This window comes from Ranitomeya variabilis, chromosome 3 (assembly GCF_051348905.1).
Source record: "Ranitomeya variabilis isolate aRanVar5 chromosome 3, aRanVar5.hap1, whole genome shotgun sequence".
NCBI lineage: Eukaryota > Metazoa > Chordata > Amphibia > Anura > Dendrobatidae > Ranitomeya > Ranitomeya variabilis.
The window spans coordinates 750,225,529-750,253,070 of NC_135234.1; the positions used below are offsets into that span (position 1 = coordinate 750,225,529).

At 43.0% G+C, this 27,542-nt stretch overlaps 1 protein-coding gene across 16 annotated transcripts in view; it reads left to right on the plus strand.

Moving 5' to 3' along the window:
- GRM5 (glutamate metabotropic receptor 5) overlaps nucleotides 1-27,542 on the plus strand; it is a 351,429-nt gene that overhangs the window by 192,145 nt on the left and 131,742 nt on the right. The gene's annotated exons all lie outside the window — the stretch shown is intronic.

The window sequence follows — 27,542 nt, forward strand, 5'->3', positions numbered from 1 at the left end:
GTGGAGTGGGCTCAGGGGCTGAGTCTGGTTCTTACTGCATGGTTGCCAGATGTGGTATTTATATAATTATGTGGAGTGGGCTCAGGGGCTGAGTCTGGTTCTTACTGCATGGTTGCCAGATGTGGTATTTATATAATTATGTGGAGTGGGCTCAGGGGCTGCGTCTGGTTCTTACTGCACGGTTGCCAGATGTGGTATTTATATAATTATGTTGAGTGGGCTCAGGGGCTGAGTCTGGTTCTTACTGCATGGTTGCCAGATGTGGAATTTATATAATTATGTGGAGTGGGCTCAGGGGCTGAGTCTGGTTCTTACTGCATGGTTGCCAGATGTGGAATTTATATAATTATGTGGAGTGGGCTCAGGGGCTGAGTCTGGTTCTTACTGCATGGTTGCCAGATGTGGCATTTATATAATTATGTGGAGTGGGCTCAGGGGCTGAGTCTGGTTCCTACTGCACGGTTGCAAGATGTGGTATTTATCTGGCATCCATAATTATCTGAAGTGGTTGGAGCTAGCTCCGATGGCAACATTTTAACTACTTAAACAGTGCTGTCAAGTGTGACCGCCACATTTAAAATGGCATTCATGGGGGTGTGCCGATCGCTTGCCGTATCAGCCAAGGGTTGGCTTAAGGCTGTCCATGTCTGCCTTGTTAGAACTCCTATAAACCCCATCAATGTCACAATAATTGGCATAATATCTATGATGTATTAAATGAGTAATCAAGTGATCGCAAGTTCAAGTCCTCAATGAGGACAAATTGAAAGTGTAAAAAAAAGATTATAAAAAAGTTTAAATTCAACTCGTTTTTCCCCACATGTAAATTGGAAAATGTAAAAAATTATTTAAAAAATGACATATTTATTTTTTCTCACTGCATACGGTAATTGACGAGGTAATAAAATGTAAAAATATTTATTCCGAAACGAAAAAATAAAACACAAAATCAAAACAAGAAGTCCTTTTTTTGGTTGCCGCATGTACCATCAACATTAAAACTGCAACTCGCCAAGCAAAAAAACAAGTCCTCATACAGCTCCATCAACAGAAAAATAAAAGATTACGTCACAACCATTGTTTTTTTTATAAGTTGCAGAAATTTGATTTCATCACTAAAATAAAAAAAAGGACAAGTTTGGTATTACCGTAATAGTGCTGACCTTGAGAATCCGGTTTCTAGGTCATTTTTACTGCACCATGAACAGCGTAAAACCGAAACCCAAAAGACAATGGCGGAAATATGAGGATTTTTTTTCACCATTGCACTGGGAGGAGAAAAAAGGATCACATAAACAAAAAATCATCCAGTCCTCAAAGGGCTACATGTCTGCTAATTTTGGGGTTAGGAGTCCAGTGGGTGGTTCTGTTTTGATTGACAGCTTTTCCTGCATACACTGGACCGCCCACTGGACTACTAAGCCCACAATGAGCAGTGAATTAAAAGAAAAAAGTTGTTCGGGATCTTTTCTCATAAAATGATATATCATTTCGCTCAGCTCTTTCTGCTCTACAGTATACTGCCTACAGATCCCTTTGGGCAGGCTCTGGCACCCTGGAGATCTGACAGCTGGCCCTGTGAGTCTGGGAGGGCTTCTTTTTTCCCAGATGGAGGGAGAATTGGCACTGGTCTCATTGACATAGTCAAGTTTTTTGCAAACTGGATCAACCATTAGAGTATCCTGGCGCAAAGTGATCATTGGGGCATGGGGCAGTACCCCTTGGGTCCATAACTTTAAATGTTCCATATCTTCAATAGAAGCACCAACTATGTATCTTGAAGTAACCTAGAGTATACTGAGATGTAACACCGTTGTTCTCATTCATATAGGGAATACACATCTTTGAAAGGGTCACTCAGTACTATTTGTTTGGGGTTTATTTCTTGCTTTCGAAATTTCAAGTTTTCAGCTATATTAGTGCCCGGGGGCGCTGTTGCATTGATGTCTATGGAAAGTATGAGTCGCTAGAAGTGGTGAAGAATGGTACTGCAAGTATCATGAGAATGCAACATGACCAGATAATGCAGTAGGTTTACTTAGAAGGTGAGAAAATGACAAATTCAGCTCAATTGCATCTATATAATCAAGCATCATTCAGACTTGCTCATCAGTCAGCAAATAATGATACTTGTCCATCCAGGTTTTCCTAGTCTTTAAGACCCGTCCCCAGTAATATTCCTCGTAAACCCACTAATGAATCCTGGCAGATGTCTGGACATTTGTGGTTATGTGATGTGGCAGAACTCGCTCCTGAGATGTAACTCAAGACATGAGCTGAAATTCCCCGCTAATCAGTTAATATTCTTATAGGCTTTCCTTGCGTTGCTCCGGATTTTCTCTTGCAGATCTGATACCAGGGGAATAAATTCTTGTTAAACTGGAAAACTGGATTTGATATGTAAAGTACACAGTCTGCCTGTGATATCTCACATCTGCCGTATTATTCTTATTCATATTTAATAACATTCTACGTTTACAATATTTCTAGAGGTGAACGCATGATCTGTTCTCAAACTTGTACGGCATCTAAATGTAATGCTGCTGCTCACTGGTATCAGCCATTTTCAGGCGTGAATGTAATGTGCAGAAAAATGCAAGAACTGCCATCAAAAACAAGTTTACAAACAATCGAGATCCTGATATTAACAGGGAATTAAAAAGAAAAGGGAAAAAGTGAACGAGAGAAATAGAGAGAAGGAAAGATAAACTGATGAGAGAGAAGGAAAATCAAAGTGAGAAATAGAAAGAGCAGAAAAGGAAGAAAGAGAAAGAGGAGGAAAAGAAAGAATGAAGGGAAGAAAAAGAGAGAGAAGGAAAGGATGAATGAGAGAAGTAAAGGAAGGAAGAGAAAACTTAATCAAGAAAGAGAGAATGAAAGGAAGAAAGAAGGAATGGGAGAAAGAGAGAGGGAAAGAGAGAGAGGGTAGGAAGAAAGAGAGAGAAGGAAAGGAAGTAGGAGAGAATGAAAAGAAGAAAGAGAAAAATAAGAAAAGGAAGAAAGAAATAAAGAGAACAGGAATGGGAGAGAGAGGGAAATGAAGAAACAGAGTAAAGGAATGGAAGGAAGAAAGAAGGAAAAAGAAACAGAGAGATAAATTAAAAGGAAGGAAGAAAGAAGGAGAGGAAAAAAAGAGATAGAAGGAAAGGAAGAAAGAGAGAGAAGGAAAGGAAGAAAAAGAGAGGAAGAAAGGGACAGAGAAGGAAAGGAAAAAAGAGATGTAAGAAAGAGAGATAGGAAGGAAGAAAGAACTAAAAGAAGAAAAAGAAAGAGATAAGGAATGTGAGAAAGAGAAAGAAAAATAAAGGAAGAAAGAGAGAGAAGGAAAGGAAGAAAGAGAAGGAAAGGGAGAAAGAGAAGGAAAGGAAGAAAGAGAGATGTAGAAATCAAGAAAGAGAAAGAAAGTAGAAAACAAAGAGAAAAAGAAAGAAAGGAAGAGGATAAGGAAAAAATGAGAGAAGGATAGGAAGAAAAAAGGAAATAAGAGAAAAAGAGAGACGAAAAGGCATAAAGAGGGCTGTCTGGTTTCACGTACTAATGCACTGGTTAGAAGTACTTCACTATGGTATTACACAGTGCAGGTTTTTCCTTGTTAGCAGTGCAAGGGTTAATCTATTCAGTTGAAGCTCCAAGATCTTTCCTACCTTGGTCCTCTCAACTGTTCAGTGTTGGCCACTCCCCTCTGCTATATAGACTCACCTGTGGCACTTAGGGATTGCCAGTGTTAGTTCTTACTGCCTGGTTCTGGATTATGAGGTGTACGTCGTAATTAGAGTTGGTGTTTGGAGATTGTTCTGGAGATTGTTGCTTGGAGTTTTGTCTGTGTGCACATCCTGATCCTATCTTATTTGGTGTCTCCTTCCTTTAACTCCTATGTGTCCCACTCTGTTGATTGGTGTGTATTTTGCATGGTTGTTATTTTGATTTATACTTGAGGGGACAGATCATGGCAGATATAGAAGCATATCACAGCACAAGAACCCGGTGTCTCCACCTACAGGAGTAATCTGGGGACAGGGATAGACAAGGATGCCCCTAGTTCTAGGGACCTGGTAAGCCCCCAAAGTCCCAACACCTTCATGACAACAGCTTGTACCAATGATATGTCCGCCCCTGCATTTCTGCTTACAACATGCATCAGACAGTTGGTTCCTTTTCTCTAAATCATAGTCCTGTACAAATCTGTCCACCAGTGCATGACAGTCAGAGCAGTTTAACCAGTTAAATAGCTCTGCAACATTTAAGTGGCCAAATCATACTAGGACACCTTCACCCCACGATCACCGATGGTTTGCCATGACAGCTGGGAACATGCTGAAGGCCCCGCTTATTACTATTTTGGTACTCCTGTGAAGCTCAGCCAAAAGCTAGGATTAATAGGAGACTGTGATTTGTACTATACACTGCAATACTAAAAGCAATCGTAATTTCAAGTTTCCTTTGAGGAATTCAAAACTAAAAATAAAGGGGGAGCAATCAAAACATTCTATGTAAGCAAAAATTATAATGTTAAAAACTACAACTCAGCAAGCAAAAAACAAGCCCTCACCCTAGTGATGAGCGAACACTAAAATGCTTTAGTCCTCAGTACTTGAATAGAGCAGATCAGACGTTCAGACAGGTTAGACTCAAGTAACGAGTATAAAGGACGTCAGTGGGAAACGTGAGCATTTTTCCAGCAGACCCTACCAGGAGGTCTTAGGGGGCAGGAAAATTGCTGAAATGGATGGGAACAGCACTCTAATGTAATGTGAACTGCATGGAAAACACACCTGGATACATCTCTGACTCAAATAACTAAAACAAATGACGTGAGGTTCCCCTATTTTTGGTATCCAGCCAAGTTAAAGCAAACAGCCAGGGAGCTGATATTATCAGGCTGCAAAGGTCCACGGATTTTAGGCCCTTCCCAGCCTAAAAATACTAGCCCGCAGCCACCCCAGTTTACAATTTGTGGAATATATCTAAATTCTTGGACTACTTCAGACCAGCATGGCGTTTTTTTTTTCTAATTAGTAAATTGGTGAACCAGGGAGTCGGGAAGTGTTTTTTAAAATAAAATATTTTAGCGTATGTGTTATTTCCTTTTAACTTACTGGGTTAGTAATGGGGGTTTCCGATAGGCGCTTCTCTCCTGTGTTTAATGCCAGCAGACATCAACCCAATTTTTTTTTACCTCAATTGACAACGCACTAAGGCAATTGGGAAGAACCAGGCAAAGCGTCAGAACTGGCACATCTAATGTAATGCATCAATTCTGGGGTGGCTGCAGGCTGGTATTTTTAGGCTAGTAAGAGCCCATATCCATGGACCTTTCTATCTTGATAATACCAGCCCCTAGTTGTCTACTTTATCTTGGCTGGTTATCAAACAGAGGGGGGACCCCATGTCAGTTTTTTAAACTAATTCTTTAAGAGGTTTAAAAAAGGTTGAAAACACCCTTTAGTTCCACTTGAAAGTCACTAAAGGGTGCAACTTTCTAATATTTAGGGGATGCGTACATTAATCTAAGCTCTTCCTTCTATAAGAATTCTCCCTGAACTGCTACTAGAGGGCATTGTGCCAAGCATAACGTCACCGGGTCTCATATAAGACCCAATAAGTTATGCAGCAGACCAATCACAGTAATGCCAGTAGCCAACATGGCTACGGCATTACTGTGTATGGCAAGCAATCCTCTCATGTTTACACTGTGTTCCAAATTATTATGCAAATTGGATTTAAGTGTCTTAAAGATTTAATTGTTTTGCTTTTCAAATAAACTCGTGGATGGTATTGTGTCTCAGGGCTCAATGAATCACTGAAATCAATCTTAAACACATGTGATAATTAGTTTTCCAGGTGATTCTAATTAAAGGAAAATTACTCAAAAATGATGTTCCACATTATTATGCAGGTCACAGGTTTCAAGCAATATGGGAAATAAAAAGGATCTCTCTGCTGCTGAAAAGTGTTAAATAATGCAATGCCTTGGACAAGGTATGAAAAAATTAGATATTTTACAAAAACGTAAGAGTGATCATCATACTCTGATGAGATTTGTGACTGAAACAGAGCACAGACAGAGTTCATGTAAATAAAGGCATAATGAGGAAGGTTTCTGCCAGACAAATTCATTGGATTAAGAGAGCAGCTGCCAAAATACCATTACAAAGCAGCAAACAGATATTTGAAGCTGCTGGTGCGTCTGGAGTCCCTCGAACCTCAAGGTGTAGGATCCTTCAAAGGCTTGCTGTGGTGCATAAACCTACTATTCGGCCACTCCTAAACAGTGTTCACAAGCAGAGACGGTTGCAGTGGGCCCAGACATACATGAAGACTAATTTTCAAACAGTCTTGTTTACTGATGAGTGTCGAGCAACTCTGGATGGTCCAGATGGATGGAGTAGTGGATGGTTGGTGGATGGCCACCATGTCCCAACAAGGCTGCGACGTCAGCAAGGAGGTGGAGGAGTCATGTTTTGGGCTGGAATCATGGGGAACCAGCTGGTAGGGCTCTTTAAGGTTCCTGAAGGTGTGTAAATGACCTCTGCAAAGTATATAGAGTTTCTGACTGACAACTTTCTTCCATGGTCTAAAAAGCAGAAATGTGCCTTCAGGAGCAAAATCATCTTCATGCTGACAATGCCCCATCTCATGCTGCAAAGAATACCTCTGAGTCATTGGCTGCTATGGGCATAAAAGGAGATAAACTCATGGTGTGGCCACCATCTTCCCCTGACCTCAACCCTATAGAGAACCTTTGGAGGATCATCAAGCAAAAGATCTATGAGGGTGGGAGGCAGTTCACATCCAAACAGCAGCTGTGGGAGGCTATTCTGACTTCATGCAAAGAAATACAAGCAGAAACTCTCCAAAAACTCACAAGTTCAATGGATGAGAGAATTGTGAAGGTGATATCAAAGAAGGGTTCTATGTTAACATGTAACTTGGCCTGTTAGGATGATTGGAGTTAAATAGCTTTTTGTTCAGTGAATGTGACCTCCTAATGCTGCAAATTCCACAAATGAGCATTTTCAGTTCTTTAAAACATATCAAATGTTTAGAAATTCTACTGTGCCTAATAATTTGGAACAGTGCATTGTGAGTTTTTATTCATTTTGGAGATTATACTGTTATCATTGGGAGGTTTCTTCAATAAAATTCGATGTATACTCTAACGGGTGATAACTTTTATTAGACTGACTGTCATTTGCACTGACCATTTAGGAAAATCCGAGAAAAATATCATTTGGAATAATTTGGAACATAGTGTATTGGCTGTGTAACAGCTGTGAAACATGTGGGCCGGGGACTCAAGCCTTGAGCTCGAGCCCCTGTGATACTCAATCGAGCAACGAGCGTGCCTGAGCACCCAGATGTGCAATCGATTATCGAGCAATGGCGAGCACGCTTGCTCATCACTACCTCCAAAAAGTTATGGGTCGATAATGACAACACAAATCAAGTTTTCTTTTTTTTAATCAAAGTTGAGAATTTTTTCAAGTTACTAAAGTAATATAGGGATCCAAGAAGTATCGTTTCTCCTTGCGGAGAGTGACATGATAAGCATGTCGAGGTGAGGAGACCTCTGGGAAATATGCAAATTGTCTCTTCAGAGAGGAAGAGGACTAGAACTCTAGTGCCACCTATTGGAAGTAGCAATCCTAACAGTCAATGTCGACTCTTTAACGAGCCTTGTCACATGACTTAGGATAATAACCAAACCAGAATCTCAATTTGCAGACACTGTGTTTCGGGGTACTGCCCTTCGTCAGTGCAAAGTGGAGATCTGGTTTGGCTGAATGAGAGGCGTCTTACTGGGATACAAGTAATATAATACCTATTCATGTTTGGTATCACTGGAATCGTACTAACCCGGAGAATCATGTTACCAATTCATTTTTTGCCATATAACTAACAGTGTTAAAATGAAACCCAAAAAACAGAGTTAGAATTGCATTTGTTTTCCTTTTTTTTAATACATTGCATGGTAGAGAAAATGATGCATTTCAAAACTGCAACTCATCTCCCAAGGAACAAACCCTCATATGGGTACATCAATGAAAAAATAAAAAGTTATGGAAAGGAAAAATCAAAAGTGCTGAAGTAAAAAACAGCTCCTACGAGAACAGATTAAATGACTATTCTCTAGTTTGGATATTATCCCAATTGCTGGGAGTCTGACTGTTGGGGTCCCCACCGACGATGCCGAGAAGCAGACACCTGTAGAAATGGATGATTAGTTGATCATGCACACGTCTGCTCCATTCATTTTCATGGGGCACATGACCGACCTCCGCTCCATTCACACAGGTCTCGGGATCAGTATAGGCGTACATGACCGACCTCCGCTCCATTCACACAGGTCTCGGGATCAGTATAGGCGCACATGACCGACCTCCGCTCCATTCACACAGGTCTCGGGATCAGTTTAGGCGCACATGACCGACCTCCGCTCCATTCACACAGGTCTCGGGATCAGTATAGGCGCACATGACCGACCTCCGCTCCATTCACACAGGTCTCGGGATCAGTATAGGCGTACATGACCGACCTCCGCTCCATTCACACAGGTCTCGGGATCAGTATAGGCGCACATGACCGACCTCCGCTCCATTCACACAGGTCTCGGGATCAGTATAGGCGTACATGACCGACCTCCGCTCCATTCACACAGGTCTCGGGATCAGTATAGGCGTACATGACCGACCTCCGCTCCATTCACACAGGTCTCGGGATCAGTATAGGCGCACATGACCGACCTCCGCTCCATTCACACAGGTCTCGGGATCAGTATAGGCGTACATGACCGACCTCCGCTCCATTCACACAGGTCTCGGGATCAGTTTAGGCGCACATGACCGACCTCCGCTCCATTCACACAGGTCTCGGGATCAGTTTAGGCGCACATGACCGACCTCCGCTCCATTCACACAGGTCTCGGGATCAGTATAGGCGCACATGACCGACCTCCGCTCCATTCACACAGGTCTCGGGATCAGTATAGGCGCACATGACCGACCTCCGCTCCATTCACACAGGTCTCGGGATCAGTATAGGCGCACATGACCGACCTCCGCTCCATTCACACAGGTCTCGGGATCAGTATAGGCGCACATGACCGACCTCCGCTCCATTCACACAGGTCTCGGGATCAGTAGGGGTCCCAGCAGTCAGACCCCAGTGATCCTATCCCTATACCCATGGATAGGGTATAACTTCCAATCTTCAGAATACCTTTTTTATGGGTCCCAAAGTCAGACTTCGAGCCTCCATTTACTACGTAGTACGAATACGGCAGTTGCGGCTACGTGAGCAGAGACTTGACAGTTTCTTATTTTACAGATTTTCTGTTAACAAGATATGAAATAATGGGGGGATAAATAAATAGCTATTTCTGAAGGAGAACACAAATATTAATGGGTTATAAAACACACATTAGGCTTTATGCGGAGAAGAAATGACAGCCTCAAGATGCAAATTAACAGACTGCGGCAAATCACAATTCTCTTATTGTCTGCAATGTGTCTGTCTTTGTTATATTCCGCTCGGTATAATCACGCGGTGATCTCAGGCATTACAGTACTGAATTGCTACAGCTATGCATTTAAATTGCTCTCATTTGCATGGATTATTTCATTAAGAAACTCTTATCGTAAATGCGTCTCTACATTTCACAGGGAACAATTTCAAATGTCAGTCTCTTATTCTCTGAGATATTGTGGTCTCAAAACAGAAAAGTAGGAACCCTCCCATGGTAGGTTATTGTAGTGGACTACACTACATGCACCACTGGATGATTGTGCAGAACACCCTGGGTGCAGTAGTGGACCTGCTATATCACTGGAGGATTGGGCAGAACACCTTGGGTGCAGTAGTGGACCTGCTATATCACTGGAGGATTGGGCAGAACACCCTGGGTGCAGTAGTGGACCTGCTATATCACTGGAGGATTGGGCAGAACACCTTGGGTGCAGTAGTGGACCTGCTATATCACTGGAGGATTGGGCAGAACACCCTGGGTGCAGTAGTGGACCTGCTATATCACTGGAGGATTGGGCAGAACACCTTGGGTGCAGTAGTGGACCTGCTATATCACTGGAGGATTGGGCAGAACACCCTGGGTGCAGTAGTGGACCTGCTATATCACTGGAGGATTGGACAAAGAACCCTGGGTGCAGTAGTGGACCAGCTATATAACTGGAGGACTGTGCAGAACACCCTGGGTGCAGTAGTGGACCTGCTATATCACTGGAGGATTGGACAAAGCACCCTGGGTGCAGTAGTGGACCAGCTATATCACTGGAGGATTGGGCAGAACACCCTGGGTGCAGTAGTGGACCTGCTATATCACTGGAGGATTGGGCAGAACACCCTGGGTGCTGTAGTGGACCTGCTATACCACTGGAGGATTGTGCAGAACACCCTGGGTGCAGTAGTGGACCTGCTATACCACTGGAGGATTGGGCAGAACACCCTGGGTGCTGTAGTGGACCTGCTATACCACTGGAGGATTGTGCAGAACACCCTGGGTGCAGTAGTGGACCAGCTATATCACTGGATGATTGTGCAGAACACCCTGGGTGCAATAGTGGACCTGCTATATCACTGGAGGATTGGACAAAGCACCCTTGGTGCAGTAGTGGACCAGCTATATCACTGGAGGATTGGGCAGAACACCCTGGGTGCAGTAGTGGACCTGCTATATCACTGGAGGATTGGGCAGAACACCCTGGGTGCAGTAGTGGACCTGCTATATCACTGGAGGATTGGGCAGAACACCCTGGGTGCAGTAGTGGACCAGCTATATCACTGGAGGATTGTGCAGAACACCCTGGGTGCAGTAGTGGACCAGCTATATCACTGGAGGATTGGGCAGAACACCCTGGGTGCAGTAGTGGACCTGCTATATCACTGGAGGATTGGGCAGAACACCCTGGGTGCTGTAGTGGACCTGCTATATCACTGGAGGATTGTGCAGAACACTCTGGGTGCAGTAGTGGACCTGCTATATCACTGTAGGATTGTACAGAACACCCTGGGTGCAATAATGGACCTGCTATATCACTGGAGGATTGGACAAAGCACCCTGGGTGCAGTAGTGGACCACCTATATCACTGGAGGATTGTGCAGAACAACCTGGGTTTAGTAGTGGACCTGCTATATCACTGGAGGATTGGGCAGAACACCCTGGGTGCAGTAGTGGACTTGCTATATCACCGGAGGATTGGACAAAGCACCCTGGGTGCAGTAGTGGACCTGCTATATCACTGGAGGATTGTGCAGAACACCCTGGGTGCAGTAGTGGACCTGCTATATCACTGGAGGATTGTGCTGAACACCCTGGGTGCAGTAGTGGACCAGCTATATCACTGGATGATTGTGCAGATCACCCTGGGTACAGTAGTTGACCAGCTATGTCACTCGAAGATTGTACAGAACACCCTGGGTGCTGTAGTGGACCTGCTATATCTCTGGAGGATTGTGCAGAACACCCTGGGTGCAGTAGTGGACCAGATATATTACCGGAGGATTGTGCAGTACACCCTGGGTGCAGTAGTGGATCACCTATATCACGGGAGGATTGTGCAGAGCACTCTGGGTGCAGTAGTGGACCTGCTATATTACTAGAGGATTGTGCAGAGCATCCTGGGTGCAGTAGTGGACCTGCTATATTACTGGAGGATTGTGCAGAACACCCTGGGTGCAGTAGTGGACCTGCTATATTACTGGAGGATTGGGCAGAACACCCTGGGTGCAGTAGTGGACCTGCTATATCACTGGAGGATTGTGCAGAACACCCTGAGTGCAGTAGTGGACCTGCTATATCACTGGAGGATTGTGCAGAACACCCTGGGTGCAGTAGTGGACCTGCTATATCACTGGAGGATTGTGCAGAACACCCTGGGTGCAGTAGTGGACCTGCTATATCACTGGAGGATTGTGCAGAACACCCTGAGTGCAGTAGTGGATCACCTGTGTCACTGGAGGATTGTGCAGAGCACCCCGGGTGCAGTAGTGGACGTGCTATATCACTGGAGGATTGTGCAGAACACCCTGGGTGCAGTAGTGGACGTGCTATATTACTGGAGGATTGTGCAGAACACCCTGAGTGCAGTAGTGGACGTGCTATATTACTGGAGGACTGTGCAGAACACCCTGGGTGCAGTAGTGGACCTGCTATATCACTGGAGGATTGTGCAGAACACCCTGAGTGCAGTAGTGGATCACCTGTGTCACTGGAGGATTGTGCAGAGCACCCCGGGTGCAGTAGTGGACGTGCTATATCACTGGAGGATTGTGCAGAACACCCTGGGTGCAGTAGTGGATCACCTGTGTCACTGGAGGATTGTGCAGAACACCCTGGGTGCAGTAGTGGACCTGCTATATCACTGGAGGATTGTGCAGAACACCCTGGGTGCAGTAGTGGACCTGCTATATCACTGGAGGATTGTGCAGAGCACCCTGGGTGCAGTAGTGGACCAGCTATATCACTGGAGGATTGGGCAGAACACCCTGGGTGCAGTAGTGGACCTGCTATATCACTGGAGGATTGTGCAGAACACCCTGAGTGCCGCAGTGGACGTGCTATATCTCTAGTGACAAGGAAAGTTTTATCCAGCGATAAATGACATTTATTGTAATGTCATTATAAAAGCATGGTCAATGGCATACCATAGATACTCTGGAGGCAAAACTGACTCGTTTCGACAGCTAGGTCTCAGTCTTGGCTCATTTTTACTTCTTTAAAATGTCTAAAAATATGTCCGATAGGAGAGGGTGATTTCTTTTTTCTTTCATTTACCGGCTCTTACAGTTCAATAGGCAAATCTTAGATATTTAGATTTGTAGGTAGAATCAAGGGAGTATTGTTCTCTTTTTGTATGTTGTAGACGGCAAATCATTCACATAACATTTTCCATTTGTCTGTTCTGTTAAAAGCAGACAAATACAAAAAAGTGAAGTGGATCTAGCATCCTGTGCAGTCCTGTGTCGAGGGGGACAATTTTTCTTTTTCTTCCATTCTAAAAATTATAAATAAACAAATGTCAACTAAACGGATCCCACAGTCAACAATGAGATCCCCGTTTTAACCCCTTAGTGACAGAGCCAATTTGGTACTTAATGACCAAGACAATTTTTACAATTCTGACCACTGTCCCTTTATGAGGTTATAACTCTGGAACGCTTTAACGGATCCCGCTGACTCTGAGAATGTTTTTTAGTGACATATTGTACTTAATGTTAGTGGTAAAATTACTTCGATATTACTTGCAGTTATTGATGAAAAAATCGGAAATATGGCGAAAAGTTTTTAAATTTTGCAATTTTCAAACTTTGAATTTTTATGCCCTTAAATCAGAGCGATATGTCACAAAAATAGTTAATAAAAACATTTCCCACATGTCTACTTTACATCGCACAATTTTGGTAACAATATTTTTTTGTTAGGATGTTATAAGAGTTGACCAGAGATTTCTCACTTTTGCAACAAAATTTACAAAACCATTTTTTTAGGGACCATCTCACATTTAAAGTCACTTTGAGGGGTGTTCATGACAGAAAATACCCAAAAGTGACACCATTGTAAAAACTACACCCATCAAGGTGCTCAAAACCACAATCAAGAATTTTATTAACCCTTTACGTGCTTCACAGTAAGTGAAACAATGAGGAAGGAAAAAATTAACATTTAACTTTTTTTTTTTTTACAAACATTTTACTTCAGAACCAATTTTTTTTTATTTTCTCAAGTGTAAAAAGAGAAAATGAACAACAAAATTTGTTGTGCAATTTCTTCTGAATACGACGATACCCCATATGTGGGGGTAAACCACTGTTTGGGCACACGGCAGAACTTAGAAGAGATGGAGCGCCATTTGACTTTTTCAGTGCAGAGTTGGCTGGAATTGAGATCCGACGCCATGTTGTGTTTAGAGAGCCCCTGATGTGCTTAACCAGTGGAAACCCCCCACAAATGACACAATTTTGGAAACTAGACCCCTTAAGGAACTTATCTAGATGTGTGGTGTGCCCTTTCAACCTTCAAATGCTTCACAGAAGTTTATAACGTAGAGCCGTTAAAATAAAAAATCACATTTTTTCCACAAAAATGATCTTTTTGCCCCCAAATTTTTATTTTCACAAGGGTAACAGGAGAAATTAGACCCCAAAAGTTGTTTTGCAATTTGTCCTAAGTATGCTGATACCCCATATGTGGGGGTAAACCACTGTTTAGGCGCACGGTAGAGCTCAGAAGGGAAGGAGCGCTGTTTGACTTTTTTCAATGCAGAATTGGCTGAACTTGAGATCGGACGCCATGTTGCATTTGGAAAGCCCCTGATGTACCTGAACAGTGGAAACCCCCCACAAGTGACACCATTTTGATGTGTGGTGTGCACTTTGAACCCCCAAGTGCTACACAGAAGTTTATAACGTAGAGCCGTGAAAATAAAAAAAAATTTTTTTCCTCAAAAATGATTTTTTTAGCCTGCAGTTTTTTATTTTCACAAGGGTATAAAAATAATTGGACCTCAAAAGTTGTTGTCCAGTTTGTCCTGAGTATGCCGATACCCCAATGTGTGGGGGAGGGACCACTGTTTGGGCACACGTCCGGGCTCGGAAGGGAACCTGTCCCCCCAAAATCGAAGATGAGCTAAGCCCACGTCATCAGGGGCTTATCTACAGCATTCTGTAATGCTGTAGATAAGCCCCCGATGTAACCTGAAAGATGAGAAAAAGAGGTTAGATTATACTCACATGGGGCGGGCGGTCCAATCTGATGGTCGTCGCGGTCCGGTCCGGGGCCTCCCATCTTCTTACGATGACGTCCTCTTCTTGTCTTCACGCTGCGGCTCTGGCGCAGGCATACTTTGTCTGCAGTGCTCAGGTGCCCAGTCTCTCTGACCTTTCCCAGAGCCGCAGTGTGAAGACAAGACCGCAATGCCTATCGGACCGGACCGCAGTGGGACCGCCCCTGGGTGAGTATAATCTAACCTCTTTTTCACATCTTTCAGGATACATTGGGGGCTTATCTACAGCATTACAGAATGCTGTGGATAAGCCCCTGAAGCCGGTGGGCTTAGCTTATCTTCGATTTTGGGGGTGACAGGTTCCCTTTAAAATGCAGACTTTGATGGAATGGTCTGCGGTTTTTCCACAAAAATGATTTTTTCACCCTCAAATTTTTACTTTCACAAGGGTAATAGGAGAAATTGGACTATGAAATTTGTTGTGCAATTTGTCCTGAGTACGTTGATACCCCATATGTGGGGGGAACCACTGTTTGGGCACACGGCAGAGCTCGGAAGGGAATTTTGGAATGCAGACTTTGATAGAATGGTCTGCGGGCGTTATGTTGCGTTTGCAGAGCCCCTGATGTGTCTAAACAGTAGAAACCCCCCACAAGTGACCCCATTTTGGAAAATAGACCCCGCAAGGAACTTATCTAGATGTGTGTTGAGCACTATGAACCCCCAAGTGCTTCACAGAATTTATAATGTAGAGCCGTGAAAATAAAAAATCATATTTTTTTTCACAAAAATGATTTTTTTCACCCCGAAATTTTTACTTTCACAAAGGTAACAGGAGAAATTGGACCATGAAAGTTGTTGTGCATGTCACGCTCACGCCCTGACTGGTGGGCGTGAGCCAGAGGGTTTGTGGACCCACTGTGCCACAAATCAGACTACCCTGGAAGGGGCGTGACTAGGACAGCTGCCTTGGTTTTTACTGGAGCCTCTGATGGTGAGGTCAGGCTTGTGCGGCAGGCAGCTGCCAGGTGCTACTCAAGGGTGGTGTCTGGCTGTGGCTGCTGATCCCACTTGAGAAACAGGAACACTAGGACAGGTGCGGGCGACAGACAGGACTGGCAGATGAGCATGGCTGAAACTCAAACGAGTAGGCAAGCAGGCACGGCTGAGACACAGGGCAAGCAGGCACAGCTGAGACACAGGGCAAGCAGGCACGGCTGAGACACAGGGCAAGCAGGCATGGCTGAGACACAGGGCATGCAGGCATGGCTGAGACACAGGGCAGGCAGGCATGGCTGAGACACAGGGCAGGCAGACACGGATAAGACACAGGGCGGATGCTAGTAATGGAACAGACAGGAGCAAGTGGAGTATGAAGGGACAGGTTGGGAGTCGGGACCTGTTCACATAGGAGATGCAGGTATGGAAACAAGCAGGAAGGAATGAAGTATGAAGGAACAGGTTGGGACCTGTTCACACAGGAGGGGCAGGTACGGATACAAGCTGGAAAGAATGAAGTATGAAGGAACTGGTTGGGACCTATTCACACAGGAGGAGAACCGCAAGGCTGCAGATAAGAGTGGTAGAGCAGCAAGAGATAGTGCAGCAACAGAAGCTAAGCAGAGCAGAATCGCAAGGAGTGTGGAGAGGAGCTGCAGCAAGAGATTTCTGCAGCAGGAGCGGAGCAGAACCACAAGAGTGCAGACCAGAGGTAAAGCTGCAAGAGAGCGGAGCACAGACAAAGTCACAAGGGTACAGAGCAGGCAGAGCCACAAGAGTGCAGAACATAAGCAAACAGAGAGGACACAAGGAAAGACAAAGCAGCAAGGAAAGAAGCCACAGACAAGGAGACAGAGGTAGGACAAAGTTCAGACAAGGTAATGGAATGAGACAAGGTACAAGAACAAAGACACAGGGACCAGGATATTCTGCCTCCTGGAGGGCAGACAGACAAGTACAAGGCAAGGCTAGAACAAAGACACTGAAACCAGGATATACAGCCTCCTGAAGGGTAGACAAACAAGATCAAGGCAAGGCAAAGAGAAAAGCCTCCAGAGAAGGCAAAATAGAGAGCAAGGCCTGGCAGCTCAGAAGCAAGACACTAATTGAGTTTAGACATTGCACAGGCAAGTTCCACAGGGTGGAGCTGCCCTAAACACTAGAGGCCTCTTGGTAATTAGTCAGGGACACATTAGACAGGTGCACCCTGATTCCATAAGAACCAGAGAGTTCTGGCGCTGCCCCCCTATGCGCACAGCAAGGAAGCATGCAGAGAGCAGAGGCACAGAACATGGAGCCGGCAGCAGACAGAGACCACAACATGACCTGGAGCAGTGTGTGTAAGGGATGGGAGGCCATGCAGTGATGTCAGCAGAGTTGTTACAGTGCAATTTGTCCTGAGTACGTTGATACCCCATATGTGGGGGGACCACTGTTTGGACACATGGCAGAGCTTGGAAGGGAAGTAGTGATGTTTAGGAATGCAGACTTTGATGGAATGGTCTGCGAGCGTCATGTTGTGTTTGCAGGGCCCTTGATGTGCCTAAATAGTAGAAACCCCCCACAAGTGACCCCATTTAGGAAATTAGATCCCCCAAGAAGCTTATGTAGATGTTTGGTGAGCACTTTGAATGCCCAAGTGCTTCACAGAAGTTTATAACGCAGAGCATTGAAAATAAAAAATCTTTTTTTTCCACAAAAATGATTTTTTAGCCTCCAATGTTTTTTATTTTCCCAAGGGTAGCAGGAGAAACTGGACCCCAAAAGTTGTCCAATTTGTCCTGAGTACGCTGAAGCCCCATATGTGGGGGTAAACCACTGTTTGGGTGCACAGCAGAGCTCAGAAGGGAGGAAGCACCATTTGACTTTTTCAACGCAAAATTGGCTGGAATTAATGGTGGAGCCATGTCATGTTTGGAGACCCCCTGAATTCCTTAACAGTGGAAACCCCCAATTGTAACTCCAACCCTAACCCCAACACACCCCGAACCCTAATCCCAACCCTACCCATAATGCTCATCACAACCCTAACCCCAACACACCCCTAACCCTAATCCCAACCCTAACCATAACTCTAATAACAACTCTAACCCCAACATACCCCTAACCCTAATCCTAATCCCAACCCTAACCCTAATCTCAACCATAACCCTAACCACAAACCTAACCCTAATCCCAACACACCCATAACCCTAATCCTAACCATAATCCCAAACCTAACCCTAATACCAAATCTAACCCCAACCCTAACCCTAAGCCCATCCCTAACCATAACTCTAATCCCAAACCTAACCCTAATCCCAAACCTAAGGCTTCTTTTACACTTATCGGGTGGGCTGTATTGTTGCAATTTTCACGGTCTGCCGCAACAATGGACCACAAAAAACTTGCAGATCGCCGTTTTTCGGGTTTGCAATACTGTGGCAAAAGTATTGGAAAAAAAGAACGCGGTCCGCAAAACCAGAAGTCACGGTGCACCGCAAAAACCACCTTTCGTTATTTTTGCGGCCCCATTGAATTACAATGGGGGCCGTGTCCGTTAGCCGTGAAAAATATCGAGCAGGCTCGATATTTTTCACAGCTGTAAATACGGCCCTCACGGCCATATGGCATATAGTGATCCATGGAATTATTGCGACCCGTTTTTGCGGCCCCATAGAAATCTTTTGGGACTGCAAAAGCGGGATGCAAAACCATGGTAAGTGTAAAAGAAGCCTTAACCTAACCCTAATTTTAGCCCCAACCCTAATCCTAATTTTAGCTCCAACCCTAGCCCTAACCCTAATTTTAGCCCCAACCCTAACCCTAATTTTAGCCCCAACCCTAACTCTAACCCTAATTTTAGCCCCATCCCTAATGGGAAAATGAAAATAAATACATTTTCTTTATTTTATTATTTTTCCCTAACTAAGGGGGTGGTTTATCATAGGGTTTATCACAGTGACCAAAATGAACCAATAGGAAAAATCTTCCCATTGTTGCCAGGTGCCGTCCAGCAGATCTCAGCGGGCACACTGCGCATGCGCCTGCCATTTTTTTCCTGGATGAAGATGGTGGCACCCACCGGAGGGAGGAAGGAGGAGGCCGAGAAGGAACGGGAGGTACGGGGGGGATCGGAGACACTATTTCTCTCTCCTCAGATGTGCGATCGGACGCGTGACTGCAAGTCTGTGATTTCCATACATGCGGTCATGTGCTAACTAGACATGTGCGGCTTCGCTCATTGCAAGTGTGTTGAATGAGGCAGGACACGTCTAGTCGGAATGTGGGCAGAAGTATGCAAATCGTACAGTTGCGGGTCACCTGGCCGTCCGCTCCCGGGACCAGAGAATCCCGGATTTACTAGTCTGGCAGTCACATAAGAGTAAATGCAAACTTGTATCCAAAGGCCAAGCAAGCCCTTTAAATATAATTGACCGGTAAACATTAAATTTTGCAAGATGAATTAAATGGCAAAGTACACACTATAAGGTACAATTTGAGTTATAAAATAAAAATGTAAAAGGTCCTTGAAAGATGAAGAAATTCATAATAGATATGTAATGTTAGGAGTAAAGGTGAATAAAACAATTCTGTGGCTTTTGTTTGAATAAGCATCTTAGTAAATTTCTGAAATGTGGCTTTACCGAGATAAAGAGCTCGAATTAGTGATCGCTTCCGCCGCCTTAGAAAGATTAGAGACATTTCTGTTGTCTTTTGATATGAATAATCATGAAATCAATGGACGTAACTAAAGCAGATTCTGGAGAGCCTGAAGCTTGATAATGAAGCTCGGGGCATTCGAGGTGATATCCTTCTACAGACGAGTGTGGGAAATAAGACTGCAGAGAAAGAAAAAAAATCAGCAAAAAAAAGCCATCAGAATAGTATAATAAAACACGATGATATATTAATACAATAATAAGAATAAGGGGAAAATTGTAATAAATTAGAGCTGTAAAAGAGCAGGTTATTATGCCCTTTATCATGGCCTGGTGTAGGCCCATAGTCATATGGAGAAATCGCAGGAAAAGAGGAAGACTAATGGTTTCATATACCGGTCCGAATACTCATAGTCCCAATTGCCATCGAGTAGCCAATTACAATATACCCAGTACTTCTAATCAACACCCTCCTTTGTCTCTTCCCTGATGTGGTGGCTTTAGGTGAAGTGATTTCAGTACACAACATGCTGGGAGCATTTTTACATCAATTTCCTGAGGCTTCTCATAATCATCTCCTGGATGTCTCCAACAACAACACAAATCTGAATATGTGGATGTATTTTTATTTATTTTTTCGTGTTTTTTCCTTTTTTTTACATCGGCCACAGATCCTGTGTCTCATTCCTGGCCTCCATGTATCTCATTCCCGGCCTCCATGTGTCTCATTCCTTGGCCCCATGTGCCTCATTCCTGGCCCCCATGTGCCTCATTCCTGGACCCCATGTGTCTCATTTATGGCCCTCATGTGTCTCATTCCTGGCCCCCATGTGTCTCATTTCTGGCCCCCATGTGTCTCATTTCTGGCCCCCATGTGTCTCACTGCTGGCCCCAAATCCATCATGTCTCGATCCTCCTGGCTTCACACCCACCCCTGCCCCTGGAGCTTGGTAAGCAGAAGTAAAAAAGGGGGTCTGAACTGGGTCTTGTCTCCCCTCTTTGCTTCTGCTCACCAGGCCCTAGGCTCAGACTGGCCCACAGGACAACATGAGAATCCTCCAGTGGGCCCCTGTGCAACAGTGTGCCACCACTCTTATATGAGCAGTATTTGACACTATGTACTTGAATCACTATGTACAGACATATGAGACATCTTATTCATTTATCAATCTACCCAGTTCATTGATATATAAATTTGTGATTGAGGATAAAGTCACATTTGCATGTAGCTGAAAAGTGGGGCCCTAAGTTGGTTACTGATGGGCTCTTGGCACCCTAGTCCCACACTGCCTGGCCCCATACATCAGTAAGGGTAGTAATGCCCTGATAGCGGCCCTACTCACAGAAGGGAAAATATTTGCAAAAAATTAGAAATGTTAAAACATTGCAATTTTGGAACAGAAATGTGAAAATTCTGACAATTGACGTACGATGATAATTTGTTGCACCCTACATTTGTGGTATGGCCACCTGTGATCCTGCTCGACGTATATACATTATATTTTGTGCATGACTTCAGCTCATGATCTCATTCCAGAGGCTTAGTTGTTACTGGCAGTCTTGTAATAATGAAAGATGCCTCAAAATTGAAGCAGATGATCATTGTATGGCGGGCACATCGCTGGTTATTTCAGAATGACTAAGGTAGGCCTGGCAACATCAATCTATTTTTCAAAGTATGAGAGTAATGATGTGGATCCTCATGAAAGTTAATTGTATTTCAGAATGAGATAGTTCGGCATCAGATGAAATGAGCATCTTGACTTTCATTAGACTTTTAAGTTCTGGTGCTTGGGCAGTCACCAGTCATCTGCGCTCATGCATGAAAATACCAGTTCTATTAAATGCCACTACTGCAAACAGTAAAATCAGGGTTGGGGGGGTCATGCCTGGGAAATGGGCAAGTTGTAAAGTGGAGAAGAGTCTTCTTTTTACTTCAAAGGTAAAAAAGTAGAAGTAACTTTCCTAAAAGGGTCTCATCACTGGAACGTCCTTTGATATTGGAGCCTTTGTAGAGGTCAACAGATTATATGTTATATGTACTGACCCTACCACTGTCCAGAATGTATCTCCTATGCAGTGGCCAAATCCAAGGTAGTAGTCAATAATGACCATTCACACAAATGGTTGTCTCTGTATTAGTTTTGAGGGCTCAAGTCGGGCAGAACAGGAGCCATTCATAGAGAGACTCAAACACTATGACATTCAATGTCTTTATAGCACATATGCAAAGAGGATGTCCTCAATAGACAACTACCATAACTCCATCCTTCAAACTATCAAGAGGAAGAGCTGTTGGCCAAATAAGTGTCTAGCTGATATCTATCTTAGGTGTAAGTTTCTACTTTAATGGCACCATATCTGATCTTATGAAAAAATGTCTAATAGGTTTCATAGACAACACAAAAATGTGAAAACTTTTGCTCTTTCAGAAGCTTATGATTAGGTTCCTCACTGCTGGAAGTCACGGACCTTATTCTAGATTCATCTATGAGGTTGTGTCAGCAGAACCTTTGCCCACTAAAGGATCTTTTGATCTAACATGGTCTAACTTACAAAAGTAACCAATTGGGCACCAATGAATATCTCCAATGTGTCAAGGTATGTCATCACTAGAGTCATATAGGTTCTGTATAGAGCAAGAAAACAAGTGGAAAACCTTACAAGTGAAAGGAGTGGAATGTCCTGGAAAGAAGCCTGTAATGGAGAACTTTTTGTAGGACAGTCTAACCATAACAAATGCTACAGAAGTAGCACAAAGTAATCTTTACAATATCAATTTTTGGCTACACCATCAATAAAATCTAATACGAGAAGAACAGCTGAAAATATGAACAGTCCTAAAATAAAATAACTGTTCATCTAAGACCTTATGATGAGTTATCTGCTTTTGATCCCTGGAGTCCCGTTCTGGAAGGACCTTTTGCATTGCTATTGTATGAGGAGCTGTACTTTTTGAAGATCTTGTGGTCCTCTGGTGGGACATTAGAACCTTTCAAAAAAGCTGCCATAGAAGATAAATAATTTCTAAATTTGCTTTAAGGGTGACTAAACCTTTAAATAACTTTTGATATGTTGTAGCCACAGTTCATTTCCTTCGATCAGTAGGGAACCGGGTCTTGGCCAGTTGCGAGAAAGAAAGGGCAGAGCGCTCAGTTTATCCTCAGAATCTAAACACGTACATAGATTCTCTCGCATCAAAGGATAAGCTGAACTCTTCCAATTTTCTTTCGAGTGATCAACATGGGTCCCGGAACCTGCACCTCCACTAGTCAGAACTACAAAGGAGTTTTAAAACAATTTGTTATCCTCTACATAATCAAGAAAATCTAACAGGTTCTATGTAGAAGAAAACCTACTGTAACTAGACACCCCAAAAAGCAAGAGATCTACTTGTGTTGATCTTGTCTGTAGCTGGACCTAATAGACCATGTTCTGGATCTGTGCCCACCTTTGTGGGGACCTTTGTTGTACAAGTTCAGTTTCGACATTGAGCTTTTGACATGGTGTTTGCCACTGACCTCTAATGACTTCTTCTGAATATGGGAAGGAAGAAGATCCCATAAGCTCCCCCTGATGGCTCACTCATTCCTCCTGTGGGTCTATGTATTGCCAGCTTTGGAAAAATGTTCAATTTAACCAGGCAAGGTTTTAGTCAACTGTACAGACGTCTCAAGTAAGCTGTGCCATAGGGTATATTTCATGCTGGATCCAAATATCAAAGGCAAATCATTGGTTTCGGGAGTTGCGACAGAAAAGGAATAAACTATTTTCTATCTCGTAGTGTTTTGAAATAAATCCCGTAACCTATTTCTAAGTCATTTGTCTTCAACTTCAACTCGGCTAATCCTGTGATACATTATTATTGTTTCAAGTGCATTCCAGAATTATGGTAATTTGCTTGTTGTGAAAGTCTATGAGCTCGCTTCGTCTCTCTTTGATGCCAGCTTCTTAACTGCTTTAGAGCTTGCTATATAGAATCCATTTTCAATGCTTAATTGGGTCGGCTCGAAGGAAATAATAACATTTTTGTGGGGTTTTTTTCTAACTAAATAACAATTACACATTGCAGGAAAACATCACAATTGTACAGTCACTTAGATATTGGAACAGCAGCAATTTTAAGTTTTCAAGAAGGTGTCAAATTTTATCCTTAAAGGGATACATAAAATAACTTAAAATAACTGGGCATTAGGAGAGAGATTTCCCACAGAATTAAAACTTTAAAGGGGTTGTGAAGGATTGGAAAAGCATGGCTGGCTTCAGCAATATTCCTGTTTACAAGTTGTGAGTGATTCGGAACTATCACTTCAATGGAGCTGAGCTGCAATATCAGACACATCCTGTATAAATAGGTGGCACTGTTTTTGGAAGAAGGAAGCCATGTTTTTCTACTCCTGAGCAACCCTGTTATTGCATTGTTCCGGACAACCCCAACCAACAAAGGCTTTTCTACAAAGTATTAATTCAATTTCAGTAAGCATGTTCAATACTTTTTCCCTGTGTTGTTTCTCACTATTACAAATAATTTATGGACATACAGTACAGACCAAAAGTTTGGACACACCTTCTCATTTAAAGATTTTTCTGTATTTTCATGACTATGAAAATTGTAAATTCACACTGGAGGCATCAAAACTATGAATTAACACATGTGGAATTATATACTTAACAAAAAAGTGTGAAACAACTGAAATTATGTCTTATATTCTAGGTTCTTCAAAGTAGCCACCTTTTGCTTCGATGACTGCTTTGCACACTCTTGGCATTCTCTTGATGAGCTTCAAGAGATAGTCACCGGAAATGGTTTTCACTTCACAGGTGTGCCCTGTCAGGTTTAATAAGTGGGATTTCTTGCCTTATAAATGGGGTTGGGACCATCATTGTGTTGTGCAGAAGTCTGGTGGATACACAGCTGATAGTCCTACGGAATAGACTGTTAGAATTTGTATTATGGCAAAAAAAAGCAGCTAAGTAAAGAAAAACGAGTGGCCATCATTACTTTAAGAAATGAAGGTCAGTCAGTCCGAAAAATTGGGAAAACTTTCAAAGTGTCCCCAAGTGCAGTTGCAAAACCCATCAAGCGCTACAAAGAAACTGGCTCACATGAGGACCGCCCCAGGAAAGGAAGACCAAGAGTCACCTCTGCTTCTGAGGATAAATTTATCTGAGTCACCAGCCTCAGAAATCGCAGGTTAACAGCAGCTCAGATTAGAGACCAGGTCAATGCCACACAGAGTTCTAGCAGCAGACACATCTCTGCAACAACTGTTAAGAGGAGACTTTGTGCTGCAGGCCTTCATGGTAAAATAGCTGCTAGGAAACCACTGCTAAGGACAGGCAACAAGCAGAAGAGACTTGTTTGGGCTAAAGAACACAAGGAATGGACGTTAGACCAGTGGAAATCTGTGCTTTGTTCTGATGAGTCCAAATTTGAGATCTTTAGTTCCAACCACCGTGACTTTGTGCGATGCAGAAAAGGTGAACGGATGGACTCTACATGCCTGGTTCCCACCGTGAAGTATGGAGGAGGAGGTGTGATGGTGTGGGGGGGCTTTGCTGGTGACACTGTTGGAGATTTATTCAGAATTGAAGGCATACTGAACCAGCATGGCTACCACAGCATCTTGCAGCCGCATGCTATTCCATCCGGTTTGTGTTTAGTTGGACCATCATTTATTTTTCAACAGGACAATGACCCCAAACACACCTCCAGGCTGTGTAAGGGCTATATGACCAAGAAGAAGAGTGATGGGGTGCTACGCCAGATGACCTGGCCTCCACAGTCACCAGACATGAACCCAATCGAGATGGTTTGGGGTGAGCTGGACCGCGGAGTGAAGGCAAAAGGGCCAACAAGTGCTAAGCATCTCTGGGAATTCCTTCAAGATTGTTGGAAGACCATTCCCGGTGACTGCCTCTTGGAGCTCATCAAGAGAATGCCAAGAGTGTGCAAAGCAGTCATCAAAGCAAAAGGTGGCTACTTTGAAGAACCTAGAATATAAGACATATTTTCAGTTGTTTCACACTTTTTTGTTAAGTATATAATTCCACATGTGTTAATTCAGAGTTTTGATGCCTTCAGTGTGAATGTACAATTTTCATAGTCATGAAAATACAGAAAAATCTTTAAATGAGAAGGTGTGTCCAAACTTTTGGTCTGTGCTGTATATGGTTTGATTTAGTTTCCCGTGTGGCTTGGATAGATTGTTACTAACATTTAGTTAGAATTTCATGTCAAAAGCATCTTTAGAAATATATTTACTTAGAAAATTGGTGACATGTTCAATAGTTACTTCACCCGTTGTATGGCCTCCTTTCTCATGAATCTAATACTTTAGCCATCTGGGTGTGACCCTCAAAATAAACCTTGGGGACCACACCCTCTTGGCTAAAAAGACTAGATTTACGTACAAGAAAAAAAGGGAACCTTATCTCAGGAACAGAAATGAAACAAAAACAATGATTCAGGAAAACAGCAACATTTATACCAGGTAAAAAAAAATTACACCAGTAAAAAAAATGCATATTTATGGTGACAGGTCATCTTTAAACTGATTGTCTATTTTTAAACTCCATGTTGTTTTTAAAATTATCATTCTGTGCTGTACAATTTCTTAAAATCTTAGTATTGGTCAAGTTTAATTTTTTTTACAGCGCTCCTCCAAATCCCTTGTAGTGACATAATGACAAATGATAAAATTCTGCCTCCCTGCAGCCACCACTAGAGGGAGCGTGGGAGCTCACTGCATACTGTTATACCGTACATTGAGCATGCAGAGAGCTGCCAACCTATTCATCTGGACTCCATAGGTTTATCTATCTAGTTGCTGAGGGCACTATTTACCAGGTCACAAAAAGTCCAAAACTCATTTTTTCTAATAACGTGAAGATCTTATGCCGTGTACCAAAAAGTCCTAGATTCTACTGCAGAACAACTCCTGAGCAATTCTTAGCTTTTAACTACAGGCTGCCTTCAGGGCACAGCGATTGTGGGACAAAGCTTGGAACACATGATGCTGAAGGTCAGTGCATTCATCCCAGATACATATCAGATTGTATAGGCGTCCTATATTCTCAGCAAGGCAGAACCCAATCTGTTCCTTGGCATGATGTGCTAGGAAATCACAATGTATGTTGTCATTTCCCACTAGACTCCTATGTCCTGATAGTTTGTTACAATGTATCAGTGTAGCTCCCATAGCTCAAATAGGATTGTTCAGCCTAGAAACAATTGTAGCAAACCCTCAGATGTGAAAAAAAACATTTCTCATTTGCGTTCAGATGCTGTAACCTCCAATTTTATTTTTTAGTATTCTGTAAATGCAGCAGCTGCACAAACCTCTCTCCTGTCCTGATAGTTTTTTTTCACTGTATGGGTATGAAAATTGTTCAGATTTGAGAGTCCTCAGTGGTTTTAATGGCTAACTGAAAAGATGGTAACAAATTTTCGAGACTACTGAAGAGCCACATACAAGGTCTGAACAGCCCATTCCTTAGTTGATGTAGAAAGAGAAACATCCATGCCAGACATTCATTCCTGCACTGAGTGTGTATTTTAACCCCTTAGTGACAGACAATTTTGTCCTGAATGATCAAGCCAATTTTTACAATTCTGACCACTGTCCCTTTATGAGGTTTTAGCTCTGGAATGCTTCAACAGATCCTGATGATTCTGAGACTGTTTTTTTTTTTGACACTTCATGGTAGTGGTAAAATGTCTTCGTTATGACTTGCATTTATTTATGAAAAAAATGGAAATTTGGCAAAAATTTGGAAAATGTTGCAATTTTCAAACTTTCAATGTTTGTGCCCTTGAATCAGAGAGTCACATCGCACAAAATACTTAATAAATAACATTTCCCACATGCCTACTTTACATCAGTACAATTTTGGAAACATATTTTTTTTTTCTTAGGACGTTATAATGGTTAAAAGTTGACCAGTGATTATTCATTTTTCCAACAAAATTTACAAAACCTTTTTTTTTTTAAGGACCACCTCACATTTGAAGTGAGTTTGGGGGGTCAATAGGACAGAAAATACCCAAAAGTGACTTCTTTCTAAAAACTGAACCCCTCAAGGTGCTCAGAACCACATTCAAGACATGTATTAATCCTTGAGATTCTTCACGAGAACTAAAGCAATGTGGAAGAAAAAATGAAT